General features: G+C 46.5%; 1 long non-coding RNA gene across 1 annotated transcript in view; it reads right to left on the bottom strand.

The window, feature by feature from the left end:
* Nucleotides 1–21,880, bottom strand: part of LOC147711351 (uncharacterized) — a 137,015-nt gene extending 115,135 nt beyond the window's left edge. The window contains exons 1-2 of the long non-coding RNA XR_015295692.1: nucleotides 21,750–21,880; nucleotides 9,825–9,920 (exon numbers count right to left, since the gene is read on the bottom strand). This is a non-coding gene — a long non-coding RNA (uncharacterized LOC147711351). The remainder of the gene's footprint in view (nucleotides 1–9,824; nucleotides 9,921–21,749) is intronic.
* Nucleotides 21,881–22,145: the final 265 nt, after the last annotated feature.

Genomic DNA, 22,145 nt, shown 5'->3' with positions numbered 1-22,145 from the left:
TACAATTTCCTTTCCAATGCCATCAATGCCTTGTCCTGGAGGCACATAAACATTAAGGACCTTATTACGATGAGGCTTACCGAGCCACATCACGCTTTCAGTTCCGACAGCTGTATTACAATGCAGGCGGTCGAAACTGAAACCGGCCGGTCATTCCGGCTGGATTCCGATAGGCTCAAGGAACCCACAGCCAGTTGGAGGCCGGCACGTAATCCCATTATATGGCGTTTCCGCTGTTGGGATTACGATGCTCGGCTTCCGACGGCTTTCCATGCCAGGCTTTCTGACATGGAAAGCATGTCAGAAAGTGAGTTTATGGGCCCATAGCAGGGCCCCCTTCGCCCTGCGGCCTCCGGTTCGGGGCTGAGGGTGCACCTATGGGTCACCCTGCTAATCCCTTCACCGTGTGGCAGGGACCTTGAGGTGCCTGCCACGCAGTGCAGGGATTAACAGAATCTCCCATTTCTCATTTGGAGCTTGTTCTATGGCTGGTTTACAGCTGCAGAACAAGCTCCCATTTAGAAATGGTGGTGCAGTCGCAATGCGATTGCACTGTCGGTCGGAGGCATCTCCGACCGACATCGTAATCGAGCCCTAAATATTTATAGAGAATTTCGACAGGGACGTAGCATGAGTGGCAATAACATATTTAAACCTTGAAAGCATTTACTTTCTGTGGGTATTGTTTGAAATGTCCAATCTAACTTTGTCGAAAGTAACATAGCTATATCTCCTCCTTTACATGGCCTCTTCTTGTTGCCACTGCTGGGCAATTAAACATGTGTTTATAATAGTCAACTATTAGAGCATTTACTGACCAGATTTCTTGAAAGCAGTTTGATGGGGAAATCTGAGAAATAAGAGGGTTTATTGTACATTCATCTATTCCTGCTATATTCCATGAAAGTATTAGAATATGTTTTTTGCTAAGCAATTAAAGAGATGATGTTACCACCGTTCAAGGCACCACAGAGCCATGCCCATGGTGAAGCTTCCATTAAAGACTGATCTAAGTGCTGCTGTTCTAGAATTTTACTTTTTATCTGTCTGCCTGAAAAGTTTGATTTCACTATTACAGATATATACAGGTCTTTCCGGGGAGCCATAGTACTTAAATAAGTAGAGGGCAAGTTCTCAGGAGAGAGTTACAGATCACTTTAAAAAGTAATTTCTTATTCCAAACTCTGCAGGGGGTGTTATAGGATAAATATTATATCCGGGTTAGCGCTTCTAGAAATGTACTTTCATAGTACAAGGATAAAAGGTGTTTGCGTCAAGCACAGTCTTACTTACCCCGAAGGACATGAAGTAGAACCTGTCAAAGCACTTTGTCAGCTCTGTTCCATCAGGTGTGTACAACAAAAAGTATTCTATGTATATGACTATACAGGCCAGCATTCCATGACTGATTTTGGATCCCAGGCCTGCCCCCGAGCAGTTCAATGCAGCATCAATCAATCAATTAGGGATTTGTAAAGCGCGTTGAAACTCACCTGTTAGGCTCTCAAGGCTCTGAGGGGTGGTTGTGTGCCTGGCATGTCAAGGAAATCTTTTTCAGGTTGGGCAAAACTTTGCCTTCTTTGAGGAAAGTAACACAAATACAGGCATTTGAGTCGAGGTAAAGGGAGAGGGGGGTGTCGGGAAGACTGTAAAACCCAGAGGGCCTCATTTATGAGGCCCCTTGCGCCATTGGAACGTCACTTTTTGTGACGTTTCCTGGCGCAAAAGCCTGCGTGATATTTATCGGGCAGCAGTAAGCCACTTTTTTTGGTGCACTGCTGCCTGATAAATATCAGTCCCTTAACACAGAGTACTGCATTAAAGAGGCGTGCAATGGGTGTAGCTGGGGGCATTCCCAGCAACATCCATGGCCTTTTGACACTGCCCCAGATTTACGTCCGAGAAATCTTAAATCTAAGGCAGTGCCAAAAGCTTATGCCTCCCCAGGGGAGGCGAAAGGGAGGCGCAACAAGGAGAAATATCTTTGTTTCTCCTCGTTTTTCCTTTTTCTATGTGTGCTGCATTCTGCAGCACACATAGAAAGAAGAAAAGCCTCTTGTGATTATTTTTGTACAGAGAGGTTTTCCTTCCTGTACAAAAATAATCATCTCTGCAAGGCCGGCACCCTTGCACCATTGTGTAATCCTCGCGGTTATATGGTAACTTTGGTTTGGCTTTATCAAAACATGTCATGTAAGGTGTCATACGATTTGGAATACTATCCCCTCGACAGTCCTGTTGACGGGGATAGCATTCCACCCCTCTAGAGGGAGACGACATGCTACTTTGCTAAAGCGCGGTTGATTTTAAAAGGAGCCTCAGCACCACAAAATGGATGCTTCTGCCACAGACACGAGTCTGACCTCCTGCAGCTGACCGAAACTCAGCCAAGGAGGCCTGGACAAAGGGTTTCCTGTCACAGGGAGGTGTCACACCACCTCAGACAGGAGATAGTGGATTGTAGCAGGGAGGTTTGAAGAAACCAGACAGTGCCGGGGGAGCACAAGGCTTCCCCTTGCATAATACGGTCATACCGGTTCTGGGGCACACCAGCCCCAGCTCCAGCGCGACATGGACAAAGGGAAAGGGGTGTAACCACCCCCTTCCTGAGTCCCACCCATAGGAGGGGACCTAGCAGGTAATTCAGCCCCCTAGATTGGTATAAGAATGGGAGCAGTGCCAACGCACTCAGATTATCCTGATGAAACATTTGAAATGAAACTCTGGACCCTTCGACGTCCTACTCGACGTAGAAGACTGAAGAATCTCCCTTGTGTTCAAGGAGTGACCACCCTGGGCAAACAGGCACCATCCAGCACCTCGAGGTTTGCTTCGTTGCAGTTCCCGCCGGAACTCGAGCAACAGAGACCAACAAGATCAAGCTTGCCTGTCTTCTAACAGCCCGATCCACAGTCCCTGCAGAGCTGAGACCCGTGGTGGCGACCGAAAGCGTGGGGCCCGCCATCTTGGAAAGACCACGAGACGCTGACAGTGCAACCCACGAGTGACACTCGAAGCTGTACATCGAGGTTTGAGAAGCACTAGCCCTGAGCGACTTTTGCCCTGAAGCTCACCCCTCTACATTTACCGAGTGCTGCGTAGGGCCCTTCTGCTTCTTTTGGCTTAACGCATTGGCTTGGTCACTTCCCCATTGGCTTGTGGCCCCTGTGCCGGCGAACTGTGAAATCTAACTTGTGATTCTGGTTGCTCCAGACTTGCACCCGCTCCTCTGAAAAGGAGCACCCGCTCTAACCCTTCTGGTCCGAGTGAGAAGCAATCTTCCAGTCCTGCATGGATTGCTCTTGCCAAGTGTTGTTTACTCCAATCTTGAAGCCGACAGCAACCAACTGCAAGAACCTTTGTGGGACAGGTCCTGACCCGCTCCTGGATGTCGCCGATGCCCTAGAGCCCACGTGGCAGCGGAGAGAAGCTCCTCAACAACCACCTGTTTGCGCCCAACATTGCCTGGTTCCCTCCTGGTTCCACCCTGGTCACTGCTGAGTGACCCAGACTCTGTCCCCTCTGCTTTCAGGTACTCTACAACTCTGATCCACCCTTGGATCACACCGGACACTTCTCCTTCACATCGCCTGCAGCATCTTCAGCATTCAAGCACCAACAACCTGCGTGACGAAACCCGACACAACTTCGACCCTATGCACCCGCTTCCTGTGGGTGAGGTAACTCAGCAACGCCGGTGTTCCCACACTGGTACACACCTCTAGTGTATGTGTCTTAAGTTTCATCCTTCTAGGTTAAGCGGAAGTCTCCTTAAACAGTAACTTTATAACTTTTACGCACCATTGACTTTGCATTGATGCATGCGTGTGCTGTAAGCGCTGCACCCGAATCCCACGGGCTTTTCCCGACTTCAGCATTGCTAGTCCCGACTGCTCCCAGCGATTCCCTAGGCCCTAGGCCTAACCACTGTTTGATTGGTATCTCTTATACCACTTTCTTAATATATGGCTTGAGTGGCCACCCGCCCTCATCCATAATCGTGCAACTTTTATATGTTTCACTGTGCTTTTGTTTAAACGCTTGTGCCCCTTTGCTCATAAAGAGTACTGGGGATTATTCTAGTAATAAATACATATATTTTTATAATATATACTTGTGTGGTGTCCTTTCATTTGATATTACAGGATTGTGATTGGTAAAACAGCTCGCTTAACACGACCTCTTGAGTTTAGCCTTTCAGGCTGCTTAGTCCATGCTACCCCTAGGATAGCTTGTCTATAAGGTTGACTTACAACCAGACACCATAAGGGATTGTTTGGACTGATACAAGGTGGTTCCAGAATTGGAAACATCATATATCAGGCCAACTTCTCACACTCATGAATAAGGCCCAGAATGTATTAAGTTAGAGCGGAGTATCTATGCATGATTCCTGGAACACAATGTGGAACGACTGTTCATGTGCCTTTGAACATACTGCAGATTACACATGACAGAGTGAAAATGTACAAAATTATTAATCCCCAGAACAATTTTTTGTACGTTACTAAGGGGCACATTAGCAAGGGCGTTGTCGACGCTTTAGCTTTTATCACCCAATTAGCAAGCTGTCGCTAACAGCAGACAGCTTCGAGGCGATAGCGACCCGTTTGGGGCCCACTTTGCATGTCAGCGACATTTATCGCTAATGACATGCTAAGTGGGCGTATCCAAACTGGTAGCAACTGAAAGCAGTCGCTACCACAGCTATCGCCTTTTAGCAATACCCGTGACGCAATAAAAAAACACGCACTAACCCCTATTAGCGCCAAGATTTTACACCTGGTAAAAACCTGACTTAACAATAATAGTCAATGGGAGGTGGATTCTATGGCTAAGTCCCCACCTGCCTATTAGCGAGATTTTCCTTAGCGATAGGATTTTATCGCTGGAAATCTCATGTTAAACATGGGATTCGCCCCTATCGCTGGATTTTTTATCGCTGTGGAGATAAACGTTGGTAATACTGCGTTATCTCCACCATAAAATCCAGCGATAGGAGGCGATAAAAAAAATCACGCTAAGCGCAGTTTGCGCTAATTTTCGCAAGTTGTTGCTTATATGCCCCTGAGTTCAATCGCATGTAGTTTTGTGGCAAAAGATGTACCTTCAGCTGGTGTCTTGCTGAGAAGTAAATCAGTGACAAGATTAATATCCAGTTTCAGATTCTGGGGTCCACACTGCAGAGAACTTGTGAAATTACAGGCAATTTGTTATCGCAGTTTATTATGAATTCTGGAATGAGGAGCAGTGAAAAACTCCGATAGTGCATATAGCAACAGGAAATGAAATTTGTGTGAGTCACATTAATATTTTTCATTCGTATTTATTGAGGAGTTCTTGAGCACACCTGCAGATGCTCGACTGGACGCTGAGATTCTCTTTTGAGAACTCGATGGTGATGACTAACTCTTCGCCAACATCAGTGTAGGGATACTCCCACCCTGATATTTTGGTTTCACAACGCTCTCCTTCGCCTAGTAATGCGTCATTTTTATGGCCATTCAGGCGAACTAGTGCCCGATTTTGGCCTTTGTTGGTGATGATGCAAGGCAGATCTCTCCACTGACATTACAGCGCCTGACTGTCACCACTGTGTTGCACTACAAAGTGATCAATTGATTAATTTTTTGAGGTTACAGTAGATTGTGCTAGTCGACTCTACCCAGGTAACTGTAGGGTGTCCTTTGAAAGTTTATTGACTGAACAATCTGAAATGGAATGGTTAGGAGAAATGTTCACTAGTACATTGCCCTCACTTCTCTTTTCATCCACAATAAAGACGTTTTAGCCCCTGAGAAATACGTTTTTTTTAAAGACCTGACATCTGCATGTTCTCTGCCCCCTTCTAAAAGTAGACTGGCATCCAAGTGCAAAGTGTGCGTGGTCTATTAGGGACAATTTTCACTATATGAAGGGCAGCTGCAGGCATGGGGAAGCAGATAGCGATCCATTGGGCCAGTGCATAAACCTGAAAATGCATTATGCATCTCTTAGCAGCCCCTGCCTGTCCTGTTATGTAAAGGTTCATCAATGGTGTAATTTGACAATTGCATATATAGGGACGGTTGTTACTCGCAGGCCTCCGTCATTGCATTCACAACATTTGCAAAGATTTATAGAGGGGGATCGTCCTTATTAGTGTACATGAGGTTTAATTTCTGCGAGTCCTTGGAAATATCTGCTTTGACCTGTGCCGAATTGGTTCCATTCGAAACCAAGCTAAAGAAAAGGAGCTGGTTGAAACACAGCACTATGCACAAACAGAAAACTTATTTAGCGGCCTGATCCTTACATCTGGTCCAAAGTTACAAATATGGGAGTTCTCAACATTAGCAAAGTTCACAAGTTACCACACCAAAATCTACATGTCACCGAACATACCGAGCCCCCCCTCCTCCCCCCTCCATAAATTGCACCGGGTTTCACTTGCTGATAATCAGCAGGACATGTGGAATGTATCGCACCCATTAACTTCACACAGCTTGGCATTCCAACCTCTGCTTAAGCGGGATAGGAATTTTCTGACACACTTGTAATCAGATCCTTCAGTTCAAGCTTTTATTTGCACAAGAAGTATGTTTCCATTTTGGATGTGTTTTGCCTATGACCCAATTACACATTTTAATTGCCATGAGCAAGTTGCGTCTCTTGTTATATTTTCCCACAAGTCAACAGCAGGTGAAGCCTGACAAGAAATTCGGAGGTGCAATCCCAGGTTGTGAAATTCTGCTCTGCAATCGTTGTGATATTATCCAGGGGCTCAAATCAGAATGTGTTTAAAACTCTGTATTCTTGTCACTGCTGTAAAACAAGCTGCGCTACTAAACAGGACCCACAGCAATGTTGTTGTTGAACAATGCTCTATCTTGGATAATACTGGCATATGTGTTTCGAAGCCCTTTGGATTCTTTATTCTCAAATCCTTTCTGAAACCACTCTCAAATAGTTTGACAATCAGTCATGGGCATATCATCTAACAATACCAGGACAACCGTACCTCTCAGAGTGGCTCCTGGCACCCCTCAAGTGCTGAGAAAGCCATCAATTGTTCCTTCAAAAACTACTGAAGATCACTTTATGTGTCTGTTGAGTTGGCTTGTGATGATGACTATGTGGGCTTAAAATGATCTCACTTTATTACTGTATTACTGTTTAATTACTACATAAATACGTTACACATTGCCTCTAAGTTAAGCCCGACTGCCTTTGTCTCAAGCCACAAGAGGGTTAAGCTCAGGTTAATTTAGTGACGTTTGTGGAAAGGATTGTGGCTGTTGCTAGAAAAGTGCTCAAACCCCCTCAACCAAGAATCCAGTTTCTCACAGTTACGAAACTAAAACCTTTGGAAGGGGCAACGTAAGTGTAAGAAGTTAGCTAGACATTCAATTTCTTCAATCCCCACTCATTATAAGGATACTTAAAAGTTATTGTCTAATTCGTCTTTTGTAAATTCCAGGGGCCTCAAATGACGCATCGCTGCATGAAAACAGCGATGCGTCACTTTTCACTGCGCCCTCCCTGCACCACCAATGATGCCGTCATATTTACAGTATGACGCATCATTGCGCAAGGAGTTACAGATACGTCAGTATTTCTGACATATCTGTATGGCGCAAAAGTGGCGCATTGCTGGAATGTGTCACAAAAGTGACGCAACTCCAGCAATGTATTGTTTCACATGGGGCAAGCCCAATGTGAAAGGGCCTGCATCAGTCTTACGCCTGCTGTGAGGCAGGCGTAAGAAATTGATGCATTTGTGTCCTAGAAGTGGCGCAGTGAAATCACATAGATTTCACTGCGTCACTTCTACGACCCTTTCTTGCATCAATACGCCCCCTTGCATACATTATACCTGGCGCAGGTATAATATGGCGCAGGGGTTTACAAAGTGAAGCATCTACCTAGATGCGTCACTTTGTAAATATGGCGCAACAAGGCGCATTTTTACGCCACTGGTGCGTCACAAAAAGTGACGCACCAGCGGCATAAAAGTGACGCATAGCCTCATAAATGAGGCCCCATATGTAGAGCAAATCTGGACACAGATTGTTTCTGCTGGCAACATTTTTAAAAGGGCAAATTTCACCTATTTCAACATATTCCCTAAATTCCCATGCAGTCTGAACCATCCAATACAACTGCACAAAATAACAATATACACCAAGAAACACACCACCAGATGTCCACACGCCCACATTAATAAAGCCACATATCCACCACCAACGCTCACACAGCTGTTATTAAATACTCATTGTTATATACCATCACATAAGCAATAACATAGGTCCAAACACCAAGCCTGAGACAATTACACACCTATCAAATCATACCCGGATATCTACCATCATAAGACCACAAACTCACTGTCATAGGTTCACAAAACCGCTACAAAAAAAAACCTCACACATTTGATGTCGCACCTACCATTATAGGGTTGTACATCCATATATCCACCTCATACATCCTTGCTCCCACCATCAAATGGCCACACAGTTCCGATTGTAAGCAACCACAAAACCTATGACAATTCAACCATCAACAATCATCTACACAGTCACCATCATACAGTGACTCACCGACTATAATCTATGACCACACAAACAACAATGTCTGCCCCAACACCCATTATGAGATGGCCAAATTCAGTAAAGTGACAAGACACCCACCTCATATCGCCACCCAGCTACCATCCTACAAATACACAACCACCTATAAAAACCAACAATGTTGGTATTATATGCTACCAGAGATCATTTTAAGCCCACATAGTCAGTTTCAGCAAATCTAACTGCTGTTCTGAGCCTTTTCAACTGACATTGTAATAATCCCCTTAATGCCCAATCCTCTGTCTCATCCTGACAGTATGTTACTTGTCAGTTGTGTCCATTGGGAATGAAGAGAGTGGAATTTAGTTTACTTAATGGCTGCATCTGAAGAGCCTGGAATAGCTGGCATCAGCAGCAATGCGGGAAGCATATCATGGGGTCTCTGTTTGTAATTACCTTTGCCTGGCCACTGGCATAGGGGAAGGGCAACAAAAATTCCAAATTAAATACCATGAATACCCAAGAAAAAAACTGCAGAAGAGTTGCACCTACATTCCCTCTAGTTTTCAATAGTAGGAGGTGACTACAATTCGAGAAAAAATGCACAGTTTTACCACGACCCACTGACTTGAAATGATAGAAGATGTTTAGAAGTATAACAGTGAGGGTTTTGCTATGACGGTGCTCCTCAGTTGACAGATCAGCTTCTTTTTCGGCCTTGCCTGCCAACAGCTTTAACTATTTGGTGAGAGCTAGTGCCATGACACAACACCCTAAAACACACAACATACTCATAGATTCATATACATAATTAAGTACTGCCTCTTTCATCCACTGGCTACATTATAGAAGTGGGGAAGCCACTGATGGCTCAATCTTAGCCTGTATCTGAGACCCAAAATCGGATTTTAATATTTTGTAAAGTTGTATTCCATTATAAAACCTAAGAATATTCAACTACATTTCCCAAAAGGTACCTAAAAGAGTTATGTTTCAATGACTTACGACTATTCCAACATTTTTAATTTAAATGTATTACCAAACAAACCCAGATCTAATGTTAAAACTCAACCTGGAGAACCTTGGTTGTTGTAATCCAATCTCAATACATCAGCAGTACCAGTAGAGAGTTGTTACCCTCTGTGGCAGCACATACATGGATCAATGTGAATATGTTTAACAAATTACATCTGTCACTCTTCACAATGATGATGATCCTCAAGTGAAATTTTTAACAACCACATGTACTTCCATTTCAACTCTCATTTCACTTACTTGGATTCCTCTGACCTCCAGACCATCTATCATATCTTCTACTCCAGACATGTTGAGGATGGTAATCTTATTTTCTTCACATGGTTTGAAGTAGAGCTGAGGTGGAAAATCAACATCAATAGCCATGTTTTCATGCTTATAGTTGGCTACTCACTTAAGTACCTAGCATTCCAAAGTCTGGGATGCGTTGTTAATGTTCTCAACATCATTGGGATATGTTGATATGGTGTTTATTTTATAGGTTACCTCCTTCCACATGCATGTTATTTTTTTATTTTTGGTGGCATCTTCAGCATGAGGTTGCACATTAGACAGTCATTGTGTCTTACCATCTCCTTTGCCAGGAGTTCCTACTCAGGATCTGCAAACCTGTACTTCTTTACCTTGCTGGGATACATGATGGAAGAGTTTACCAGGTTTCGGCTTGCAATGATTGAGTGATATCAGAGGATGGCATTCTAATTTGTTTATTTTGATTTAAGGAGCTTTGTAGGTAATAAATGAACATTATAACAACAAATTGTACCTGGGAGTCATACAGAGTAAGTCAATCAACATGGATCACAAAACCAATACTACGCAGATAACACCCGTGAGAACACTGTGCATGCTGGTGTATGCAGGCCAAGTCAAGGCTCAAGAGCATATGGAGAAAATAGTTCCCATCAGAAGCCACACTGTACCGCCCTCTTTCTCATCATCTGGGTTCTCCTTACCCAGGAGACAAAACGGCCGGTCTGATGTTACCGTGACCGATGGATGTGACAAGTGGGTAGTATGTATTATTCAAAAATTAAGGTGGCTACTGAAAAAAGCAGTGTATAGTGATGAGAGTGAAAATAGTGAGGGGTTTTAATAAAATTAGGTGAATCGGGTAGAAAAAACGAATTTTATTAGTATCTCCCAATCCCTAAGGTTAAAAAGCAAGTGCAAGTGCGGGTTTGAAATAATAACCGTACTTGATGGTGGTCAACATGTTTCTGCATCATTAGAACAAATTTTCAAATGCATTCTTCAGGACCTTGTTATGTAAAACTACTGCTTTAAGTGATTAGTAATGAAAAAATATCACCTGAGAGTCCCAGGTTGTGTACTCAACCGTATACTGTTACCGCATGGTATCGCACGGTATTGGATCCAAACAGAAAGACAAACAAACAAGAAAACGAAAGAACATGAATGTATCATATTCCCGTGGTTTTTGTCAATAAAAACCACAATGTGATGGTGCCACATTCACACATACTAGGAAGTGAATTCCAATATAGACACTCACCCATATGTGATGGTTGAGAGGCTTCACCCCACCTGGCTGCGGCTCAGGTATGAGGAGCACCGCTCTAGAAGTAATTTATTTTTAAAAGAATGAGTTATTTTTTAAAAACAAGGTTTACACGGAGGAAAAAACAAGGATGGTTTAGTTGCTCCATCAAATAGTACATGGATTTGTTGTAGGTGACCCCGCCTAAACTGGACCCCAGCAATCAGACTAATGGCTCAATTTAAAACTCGATGTAAATCGTGTCACCAATGTTCGGTAATGTGGAGAACAGTCCACTTAACACGTTCACGAATACATGGGGCCAGGCTTAGTTAAGTAAAGTTTAAAGGTATCTGAGACTGCATCAAAGGCTTACGCTGCTTGTCTTATGCGTTGGTATTGACGAAATTCGTCAGGCATGCAGCGCGCGCGCTAGCGTGCGGGTACTGCGCAGCCAGCTTACCTGACCGTCGGTGTCTCCTGGCAGTCTTCCGAACTGTCTGGGGGGGCACCGGTGATCGCAATGGAGAACTGTTTGTACGTTCGCCTTCAGCTTGATAGAGTCACGTGATCAGATGCGGTCACGTGATACAGGGCATGCTGAATGATTCTTACACTAAGAATCATTCAATCTCATCCCTGTAACTTTGCTATTGCACACATTAAAACATCAAATAGGCTTGGGATTTTCTATATGTTCTAAACGTACTCTAGATCAATGAGTGCTACTGACATACAGCAATGGTCTATTTCCCTTGCATAATCACTTCTAAGTTAATAATGTGCCTTCTTCTACAAAAATGAAACCAAAGCGCTTTGATAAAGATTAGTTTATTGTCACGATTTTCAAAAAAACGCAACACGATGCACCTCGAACTACATGTCCCAGCATGCCCTGTATCACGTGACCGCATCTGATCACGTGACTCTATCAAGCTGAAGGCGAACGTACAAACAGTTCTCCATTGCGATCACCGGTGCCCCCCCAGACAGTTCGGATGACTGCCAGGAGACACTGACGGTCAGGTAAGCTGGCTGCGAAGTACCCGCACGCTAGCGCGCACGCTGCATGCCTGACGAATTTCGTCAATACCAACGCATAAGACAAGCAGCGTAAGCCTTTGATGCAGTCTCAGATACCTTTAAACTTTACTAAACTAAGCCTGGCCCCATGTATTCGTGAACGTGTTAAGTGGACTGTTCTCCACATTACCGAACATTGGTGACACGATTTACATCGAGTTTTAAATTGAGCCATTAGTCTGATTGCTGGGGTCCAGTTTAGGCGGGGTCACCTACAACGAATCTATGTACTATTTGATGGAGCAACTAAACCATCTTTGTTTTTTCCTCCGTGTAAACCTTGTTTTTAAAAAATTAAAAAATAACTCATTCTTTTAAAAATAAATTACTTCTAGAGCGGTGCTCCTCATACCTGAGCCGCAGCCAGGTGGGGTGAAGCCTCTCAACCATCACATATGGGTGAGTGTCTATATTGGAATTCACTTCCTAGTATGTGTGAATGTGGCACCATCACATTGTGGTTTTTATTGACAAAAACCACGGGAATATGATACATTCATGTTCTTTCGTTTTCTTGTTTGTTTGTCTTTCTGTTTGGATCCAATACCGTGCGATACCATGCGGTAACAGTATACGGTTGAGTACACAACCTGGGACTCTCAGGTGATATTTTTTCATTACTATTCACTTAAAGCAGTAGTTTTACATAACAAGGTCCTGAAGAATGCATTTGAAAATGTGTTCTAATGATGCAGAAACATGTTGACCACCATCAAGTACGGTTATTATTTCAAACCCGCACTTGCACTTGCTTTTGAACCTTAGGGATTGGGAGATACTAATAAAATTCGTTTTTTCTACCCGATTCACCTAACTTTATTAAAACCCCTCACTATTTTCACTCTTATCACTATACACTGCTTTTTTCAGTAGCCACCTTAATTTTTGAATAATACATACTACCCACTTGTCACATCCATTGGTCACAGTAACATCAGACCGGCCGTTTTGTCTCCTGGGTAAGGAGAACCCAGATGATGAGTAAGAGGGCGGTACAGTGTGGCTTCTGATGGGAACTATTTTCTCCATATGCTCTTGAGCCTTGACTTGGCCTGCATAAACCAGCATGCACGGTGTTCTCACGGGTGTTATCTGCATAGTATTGGTTTTGTGATCCATGTTGATTGACTTACTCTGTATGACTCCCAGGTACAATTTGTTGTTATAATATTGTGTTTGGGGCGTGTACTTGGCCGGTCGTTAAACCTGCCCTCAGACCCTCCTCCCATTGTTTGTTGTGTATGGTAATAAATGAACGCCAGCATACTCCCTCAAAGGAGTGGCTGATGTGCTTTGGGAGTTTCCTGAGTAATTTCTGAGTGTTGCTCTGGCTGTTTCCACTCTCCAGTGATTCGTTGTTCACTCCAGGACCGCTGAATGCATTGAAGTATGCACTTCCTGGTGTTTTCTGCATGTGCTATATATCGGGTGCGGAGTTTACACACCTAGTAAATAGCACACATTCTGTATTATGCATTTGTAGTAAAACAGATTCAGTGGTAAAAAGTACAACTCATAATCTATGTTATTTAACCCACGTGCTATTTACTGTACCGAGCAGACTAGGTATTCACTAAATATGTGCATTTGGCAGTTTTTAAAACCATACTGGCAATCAGAGCCAATGTTTCATTTCTGATTACTAATTTGGTTGTAAACACTACCAAATGCACACATTTGGTAAAATTGGATGTAGTTCTTTATGGTCAATTTTTATATTTTTGTTATTTATTGATTATATGTGTTTGTTAGATAAAGGTTCTAGGTCTTTCGTAAAGTATGAATTGTTTAGTGAGTCAATAAGGTTGAATAAATCCACTTTTATATAATGTGACATAAACAGTTGAATGTACTATTTATGCTGCTTATTTGATGACATTTGAATGCATTTTTATAATTGCTTATATTTCCTATATAGGCATTTATTTATAAAGTTTTATATAACGCGAACATGATCCCGAAGGATATCAGAGCGCTTTACAATTTGAGGGAGAGGAAGGTAATAGTTGCAGTACAATCATCAGAAGGAATACCAACCCAAACAAATCAGATACGCATATCAAACAAAAGGTATTGTCAAACAAATAAACGTTTACATTGACTACAACAAACATAATGCATTGCTATCTTGATGAGGAAGGGTTGATTTGTCTTCACCCTACGTACGAGGTGAAGTGTCACCACAGTATGACTAACTTTGTTTTTTTTGCTGGATCAAGGCATTGTAGTTTGATTCAGGGCACTCAACACTGCATTTCAGTGTACACAGGTCCACATCACACAGAATGTGCACACTAACAGTATGCTTCATTTTATGGTTGCAGGACTGTCTTTCCGGTCTACATGAGGCCACCATGTATACATGAGTGATTAATAGACTCTAGTATATCAGGAAATCCTGCTGAAGCATTGAAGTTTGTTCTACTGGCATCGGTTTTGTGGGTGCACAAGGGGAGCTATATATGCTGCCCACTAACTCGCTGCAAAGTGTCCATCCCTCAGCAGAATATTTCGCTGAAGATTGGCTGAGAAATGCCATGCACCACTCCTAGTGTCCTTTGCATGGTGCCTGTTGCAATGAATTCTAGTGATGCTAGCCTTTTCAATGAGGAGGAATAACAGTGGATTCCTAAGGTGATCTCCAGGGTATCTGCAAATGATATATGTTTTGTATCTCATTTGACTCGTGTTTACTGCTTAATCTCTCAATCCTGGCTCTCATCTTGCATTGCTGCACCAATTGAGATCACTGAATGACGGCCTGATTTCAATTCCCAGACTGCATGGTTTAATGTAGCAGAATATAGATCTGGAATAGCACGATATAGTGGCCCAGCAGTGCTGTTTCAATTGCGGTGTACTACATAGTGTAAGTGTGAGTAGCTGCATTCAGCCTGTGAGTGCTTCACCTGTCCATGGCTGTTGATGTAGGACTCGCCCTGTGTGAAGAACTGTGTGGAATGTCCTATTACTTACCAGTAATCTTCATTACTCCGGGTCCCGTAGTCCTCGACACCTTCATACTTACAAGTGGAAATGACCATCTCCCGACAGAAAAAAACAAGAGGAATGCTGGGACACTAATACTGCCCCTCCCCCCGGGAGTACATAAGCAGTACTTACCCAGCAGACCTCCTGTACTAACAAGCCCAGACAGGAAGGCCGGTCGCCCGGGAGGGAGGGAGGGGCGCATGAAGGTGCCGAGGACTACGGGACCCGGAGTAATGAAGATTACTGGTAAGTAATAGGACATTACCCCCAGGTCCCTCCGTCCTCGACACCTTCATACTTACAAGTGGAGAATACCAAAGCAGAAAACCCGGCCTTCCGCACGCACAAGCACACCCAGGAAACCACAACAAAAGCAGCCACCCAAGGGAGCACCGAGAAGGAGGAAAGGAAGACCGCAGGAACAGGCCGGCCCGCAACCCAGAACAGGACAGCAAGGACAAGGACCGGAGCTCCAAAGAAAGGAGGCCGCCAACCCGAAAAACCGGCAACCGGGACCTGGACCAGGACCAGGACACCAAGACCAGCCAAAACAACCCACCGGAGAAGACCGCCCAGGCCAGAACCAGCAGGAAGGCACACAGGGCCAGGCAGACCCATGAGGAAGACGAGACAACCCGGAAGAAAGCCAAAGAAGGAACGGCCAAAAGAGGGCAGGCACAAGCGCCCAGCCCAAAAAGGAAGGAGAACACAGGCCAGAAACACGGCCAAACTCCCAAAAGAAAGGACTCAAGCCCAAGAGAACCGAGGAGGAAACCCCACCGCGGAGGCCCAGTAGGCAACAAGCACCCAGGAGCCGAACAGGACCTAGAACCCGACCCAAAAGACAGGGATGGGAAGGAACCCCAGAACCCAGCCGAAAGCCCACCAAACAAGGAGAGGCCAACAAGACCAGAAACCAGCAACAAAGAAAACTCAACCAGGACGGGAACAGAGAAACCGACCACAAGCCCTGAAAACCCCAACCCCAAAGGGATGGAACACAAGGCAGGAGGGGAGCACAGAGCAACCGGGAAACCCCATCAGCCGGCCAACGAGGCACTGAGGGCAGCACAAAGAAGGCGCCCAAAAGACACATGAACCCCACACCCAGGCCAGGCAAGCAGCAAGGGCAGGAGCAGCGGGAAAAAGAAAGCCCCGGGAGCACAGCACCCAGACCACAACCACAAGGCCCCAACTCAGCAAAGCCGGAGAGGAGCCAAGCAAACCACAAAAAAAGAGGCCAACAAACCCCAACAGAACCGGGAAGCCAGGACCAGAGCCAAGCAACCCGACCACGCAGGAGGAACAGCAGGCCCAAGCAAACCCCAGAAGAAGAGCAGAGGACCAAGCAGCAGGAAACCACAGACAACCCGCAGCCAGGAGGGAGGGCACGCAGAGGCACTAGCACCACAGAACAGCACCCCAACCATAGACGGAGGGGCAACCAAACAGACCCACACTGGGAACAAAGCCCGGGAAAGCAAGGGAGGAAGGAGCGAGCCAGGACCACAGAACCAGGAAGAACCCAGAAAAGGCCGGCAACAACCCCCAGAGCAGGCCAAAAAGGGCATCACAGCCCGAAAACCCAGAAGGCCTGAAGCCCCACACACAGCCAGCAAGAAGCCGGCAGAACTGAAGCCACAGAACCCCACACAGGCCCACAACACCGGGAAACAAGCCCGGGAAGAGAACCAACAGCAGGAGAAGGCCCAGAAGGAACCACCAGGAAGCGGCCCCAACACAGAACTCCCCGCCAGGGCCCAAAGGGACACCAGCAGGGAAGCAGAGCCCAAAAAGGAGCACCAAAAGCAGGAGCGGGCAGCAGCAGCAGAAACCACAGCCAGGCACCCACCAAGGGAACCAGACGAGACCCGAACAACCCAGGGAGCAAACACCCCCAAACAGGAGATTGACCCGGAAGTCAACAGCCCCCAGCAGCCCCAGAAGGCCAGGCAGGGACCAACCCGGCCCGACCAAGCCCAACACAGAGCAGACAGCGGAGCACGGGGACAGCACATCAACCCGGTGAACAGGAGGCAAGACAGGAACCGGCAGCAGCCCGGAGGCCCCAGCCCGGAATAAACCAGGCAGGCACCCCGGCAGAAACAGGAGGGGCAGACAGCCAAAGGCCAGCCCCGGGGAAGCCAGCGCCGAAGCAGCCAAGCCAATCACACAGAAAAGCCCCCGGACAACACCAGAAGCCCCAAGCGGGAGCAAGGGAAGCCCATACCAACAGGAAGACCCATGCAGGCACCACAAACAGGCACCAAGCATCGAACAGACGAGAACAGGAGCAGGCAGGGCTGAAACAGAACAGCCGCACCCAAGGCAGCACAAGCCACCCAAGCGCAGGCAGAGGGGACAAAGCACCCGAGAGATCCCCCGGCACGACACCGGCAAGCAACCAAGGACAGGAACCAGGCGCAGCCGAACAACCTGAAAGAAGCCAGGAAGCGGAGGTGAAGAACCAGGGCACACCACCGGAGCAAGGCCACCACAGCCAGCCCACCGAGGAGAGAAGGCCACCCACAGAGAAGGAAGCCAAAGAAGCCACCCTCAAACAGACGAGCAGCAGAGGGCAAGGCCAACCAGCACCCACCAGACCACCGCGCGGGGGGGGGGCAACAGAGTACACGGAACAACCCCCACTGAGCACCCACAGGAAGCAAGCAGCGTGGGCACTGGAAGCAGCAGGAAGGCCAGCCAAAAAAAGAAGAGGGGACGAAGCATAGCGCCGAACGCATGCACCCCAAGGAGGAGGACCCCGCACAAACCACGGCACCCCCAGGCAATCAAGAGGCCGGAACACGTCAAAGCCAGGGCAGCCAGCCCCCACAACCAGGACCAGCCCACGAAGAGAAAAATGGGGGCGAAACAGCCAGAGCGGGGACCAACAGCATAACAAGGCCCGCACTGGCACATGGAAAAAACAACACAGACCAGAGGGCGCAGGTGCACGAGCATCCAAAGCCAACCCAGAACACCTACAGACAGGGGAGGGACAGGGAAAGGAACACGGCACCCCAGTGCCCGAGACCAACAGCCACAAAACCCACCTGCAGCCCGTCAAAAAAGAACGGCATCCCAGGGACGCCAACCCCCGAAACCCAACAGGCCGAGCGTGGAAAGGCCAGGGCCAAAAGGAATGAAAAGAGACAGAGAGGGCTCCAGACACGTGCGAGAGGGATTGCGACCAGCAGAACCAACCCAGAAGCATCCACCAACAGCACAACCATGCATGTCTCAGGAAGGAGCAGGGGGCCCGCCGGGACAAGACGGCACAACATGAGCATAAGACAATAGGCACATGGAGGGTCGGACACGCAAATACAGAAAGAAGTAAAGACACACCAGCAAGGGCAGTCTGAACACCGAGATCACCAGGACAGCAGAGCGACCAAAGGCACACAGAAGCACCTGCCACCTAGCCCCCACAGGAAGGAAACAGCGCGGGGCACCCAAAGGCAGCAGCAGACATCCCAAAGGAAGAAGGGAAGAAGGGCCGCCCGCCACCACAGCAGGCCAGACACCATCAGGGCAACAGGAACCCCTAGCAGAAAAAAAGGGGGAGAAAACAGCCAGAGCGGGGGCCAATCAGCTCCACAAGGCCCCCACCGCAACCCTGTGGAAAAAAACTGCACAAACACCACCGTCCTCCCGTGACAAAGCAGGAAAGAAAAAAACGGTACCCCAGCGCACGAGACCACAGCAGTGCAAGGGCAAAAAACAATAGCAAGCGGCAAGCGTATGGCCACACCAGCAGCGGGGCATCAGGGCGCAGAAATAACAGATGCATATTGATACCCAACACAAAGGTACACACGTTATCCTATGTGGCCCCATGTTACAAACCCAAAGAATATCGGGCTCTCCCATCCCTACAATCCTGGCGCGTCACCGTGTATGTCCAGCAACCGGCAACAAGACGACAGAGTTTCACCAATAGCTGAACTCTGTCCTGCAGCAGATCTTCGAACCGCCGGGAAGATCTGTGGTGCCGCCGCTCCGTAGTGAGGGGAGCAAGAAACCTGCAAAGGAGAGAAAACACGGACACAGCAGGCAAAAGCGAAGCCAAACAATGCACACACAATACCGGCAAGGAAACCAGAACCGGGAGCGCGGCAGACGCCCGGACCCGGGCGGCGCGCTCGTGGCCTGTGCAAGTCCCAATCCCCAACAGTCAGTGGGGAACCAGCAAAGCTATCCGTGGCCAGTACCTGCCCCACATCGAGTACGGAGTGCAAAAGCGGCCGGTGCCGCCGTCCCCGGGACCGGGGAGCACCAGCAAACATGGAAACACGGCGCCAATAAGCAGCGCAAGTTAAAAGAAACATAAACTCCGCAAGCGGGACTCACCCGGAGTGGGGGCCAACCCCAGGAACAAGGCCCCCACTCCAACAGCAAGCAATCCAGGAAACCGGCAGGAGCACATCCAGCGAGGCACGCCTCCCCGGCCAGGCTCGGGGAGCCGAGCCCGCGACCCGGAAGCAACCGGGAACTCCAGCACCAGCCACAAAGGGCCGGTAGGTGCAGGCAGCACACAGCAAAGCCGGGAACTCTGCAAACCAAACACCGGCTCCAGAAAAAGACTGACTCCAAGCAAGCCCGGAAGGCCAGGAGGCAGTCCAGGGAACCCCACGCCCACACAGCCAGGCAGCAGGGCGGGGGGAGAAGAGAAGCACCGCCACTCAAGCCCAGCAGTAGCAGCACCAGCACACCATCAACTCTGTCGACAGACAGAAAAAAAGAACAGGAGGTCTGCTGGGTAAGTACTGCTTATGTACTCCCGGGGGGAGGGGCAGTATTAGTGTCCCAGCATTCCTCTCGTTTTTTTCTGTCGGGAGATGGTCATCTCCACTTGTAAGTATGAAGGTGTCGAGGACGGAGGGACCTGGGGGTAATATTACTTTCATAGCTCAAATAGTGTATGTCCTATGTTTTTCCATTGTTTTGCTAGTCTTCACTTTTTGTGTTGATTTACAACTTTTCTTTCATTCCCTACTCTTTTAGGAAGGTTTGCCAACTGTTTTTGACTGAAGATATTTTAAAGGGGAATTTACCACTGGTTTTAAATGACCTCTTATGGTTGTCATTTATTTCTCTGCCTAACTCATAATAAGAGCCTTGATAAATCAAATCAGTGTTCTTGGTTACCCAATTGTCAATATTCATTCAGTTTTGTGGTATTAGGAAGCTAACTTGGAACCTGTTTACCTCTAGTTTTTCGTAGTATTTTTGGACTTATTTTTCCTCCAGGTAGTGGGCTTCGTTATTTGCATTGCTAGCCAGGAAACTTAAAAAAGATAATGACTATCAAGTTTCAGTGCTGTTTGTTGAGATTATACTGTATCTTTTTCTTGTATTTTGACATGACAGTGATGGTGCATCTTTATTGTCAAACCGCCTACGTATAAACAAACGCAGAGACTGCAGTTGGATGAAAATGTGTAAACTTGAATTGAGAATCAGGCAGAGGAACTGATTCAAGACATCACTGAGATCGGCAACGAAAAACTGACAAGCAGTGCATTTATAGGAACACAATAGACCTGTTGTACATGTTGGAGGAACAAATCCATTCTTGCCTTTTTTGTTGCTTTTTTTGGGAGAGCCTGGCAGCAGCAAAATACTACCAAAATCGCAATGGATGTGTGCAAGCACTCGCAGCGGACATGCGCATGCAATAAATTTAAACTGTAAAATGGCCACAGTGGGTTATGACACACACATGCTTGTGCATGTGCTGCAAGGCACGCAAGTGTATTTACCGCAAGACATTCACACTCACAGCAGCCATCTTGGAATGGATTTTCTTACTGTTTCAAGATGTCTACAATCATGATGTTTGTACATGTACCACATGTATGCATTAGATGGCAGAGCGCCAACGCTAAAAAGAATTGGTAAAACGAATGTCAGCATTCTACTTTTAAACGTGAGCCCTCTTGGCTTCGAAAATTTTGGCATATTTTTAAGATTAGCAACCTAAGTAAATGGACAGTACCAGCCACGGCCCGTGAAGGGAATTCTGGTGGGGCACAAAGGCGGGGCGGGGAAGGGACAGGGTGGGGGTTGCTAAAAACCGGAATATTGATAATTGGAGGTAAGTAAACAATTTAATCAACCGCGACCCATGGAGGGAGTTCCGGTGGGGCAGAAAGATGGGGCGGGGGAGGGGCAGGTGGGGGGGGTGCTAAAATCGGAATATGGATAATTGGAGGTAAGTAAACAATTTAATAAATAAAATGAATTTCGTAGCGTGCCCTTGTTACATTCTTATCCTATTATTTTTACTCTTTTATGTCAATCATTACTGCTTATTGCTGGAGCTTGGAATGTGTTGATGTATGCCTGCATCTTACAGTCTAGGTTCCAGATTCCATGTGTTACTGTTGGATTTATTCTTCCATTGATAGACGTGCTGTGCTCACACTTTCGAACTTTAAAATAAATATACAATTTTATACAAAATCTCTGCATCATCGATTTTATATTGGCGACGAGGGACCTATCTAACAATTCTGCCACGTTTCTGAAGAGCACAGAAGTAGAAAACCTTTTAACCCACGAAGGAAACCTTGGAAAGATACCTCGTACACAAGATCTGTTTCCGGCTGATTTTTCCTCTATCTTCGTTTTGATCCGGCGTTTTCAGGCTGTTTGGATCAATAATGGTGGATTTTTATTGATTTTCCAGATTTTGGCTGTGATGGGCTCGAGCTAGCAACGGAGATTTCTTCATTCACGTCATTACGTGAGGCTTGGAGTGTGACGCGTCATTTCACGTGTTAGCATCATCACGTTATGCGTCGAGCAGCCATCTTGGTTTCCATGGTAACACTTTGAGGCAAAGTTACCGGACGACGAAACAAATCGGTCGAGGAAATTAATGCAGCCAATTATTAACTTTAAAAAGAGAATATTACTGAAGGTATCTTTAAATTTATTTGGCAATATACTCGCAGAGAATCAAACTACAAAAGTTA

The sequence above is a fragment of the Lissotriton vulgaris genome, chromosome 5 (assembly GCF_964263255.1).
Source record: "Lissotriton vulgaris chromosome 5, aLisVul1.2, whole genome shotgun sequence".
NCBI classification, from domain to species: Eukaryota; Metazoa; Chordata; class Amphibia; order Caudata; family Salamandridae; genus Lissotriton; species Lissotriton vulgaris.
Note: the sequence above shows the minus strand (reverse complement) of the source record. Positions and strands in the feature narration are given on the sequence as shown.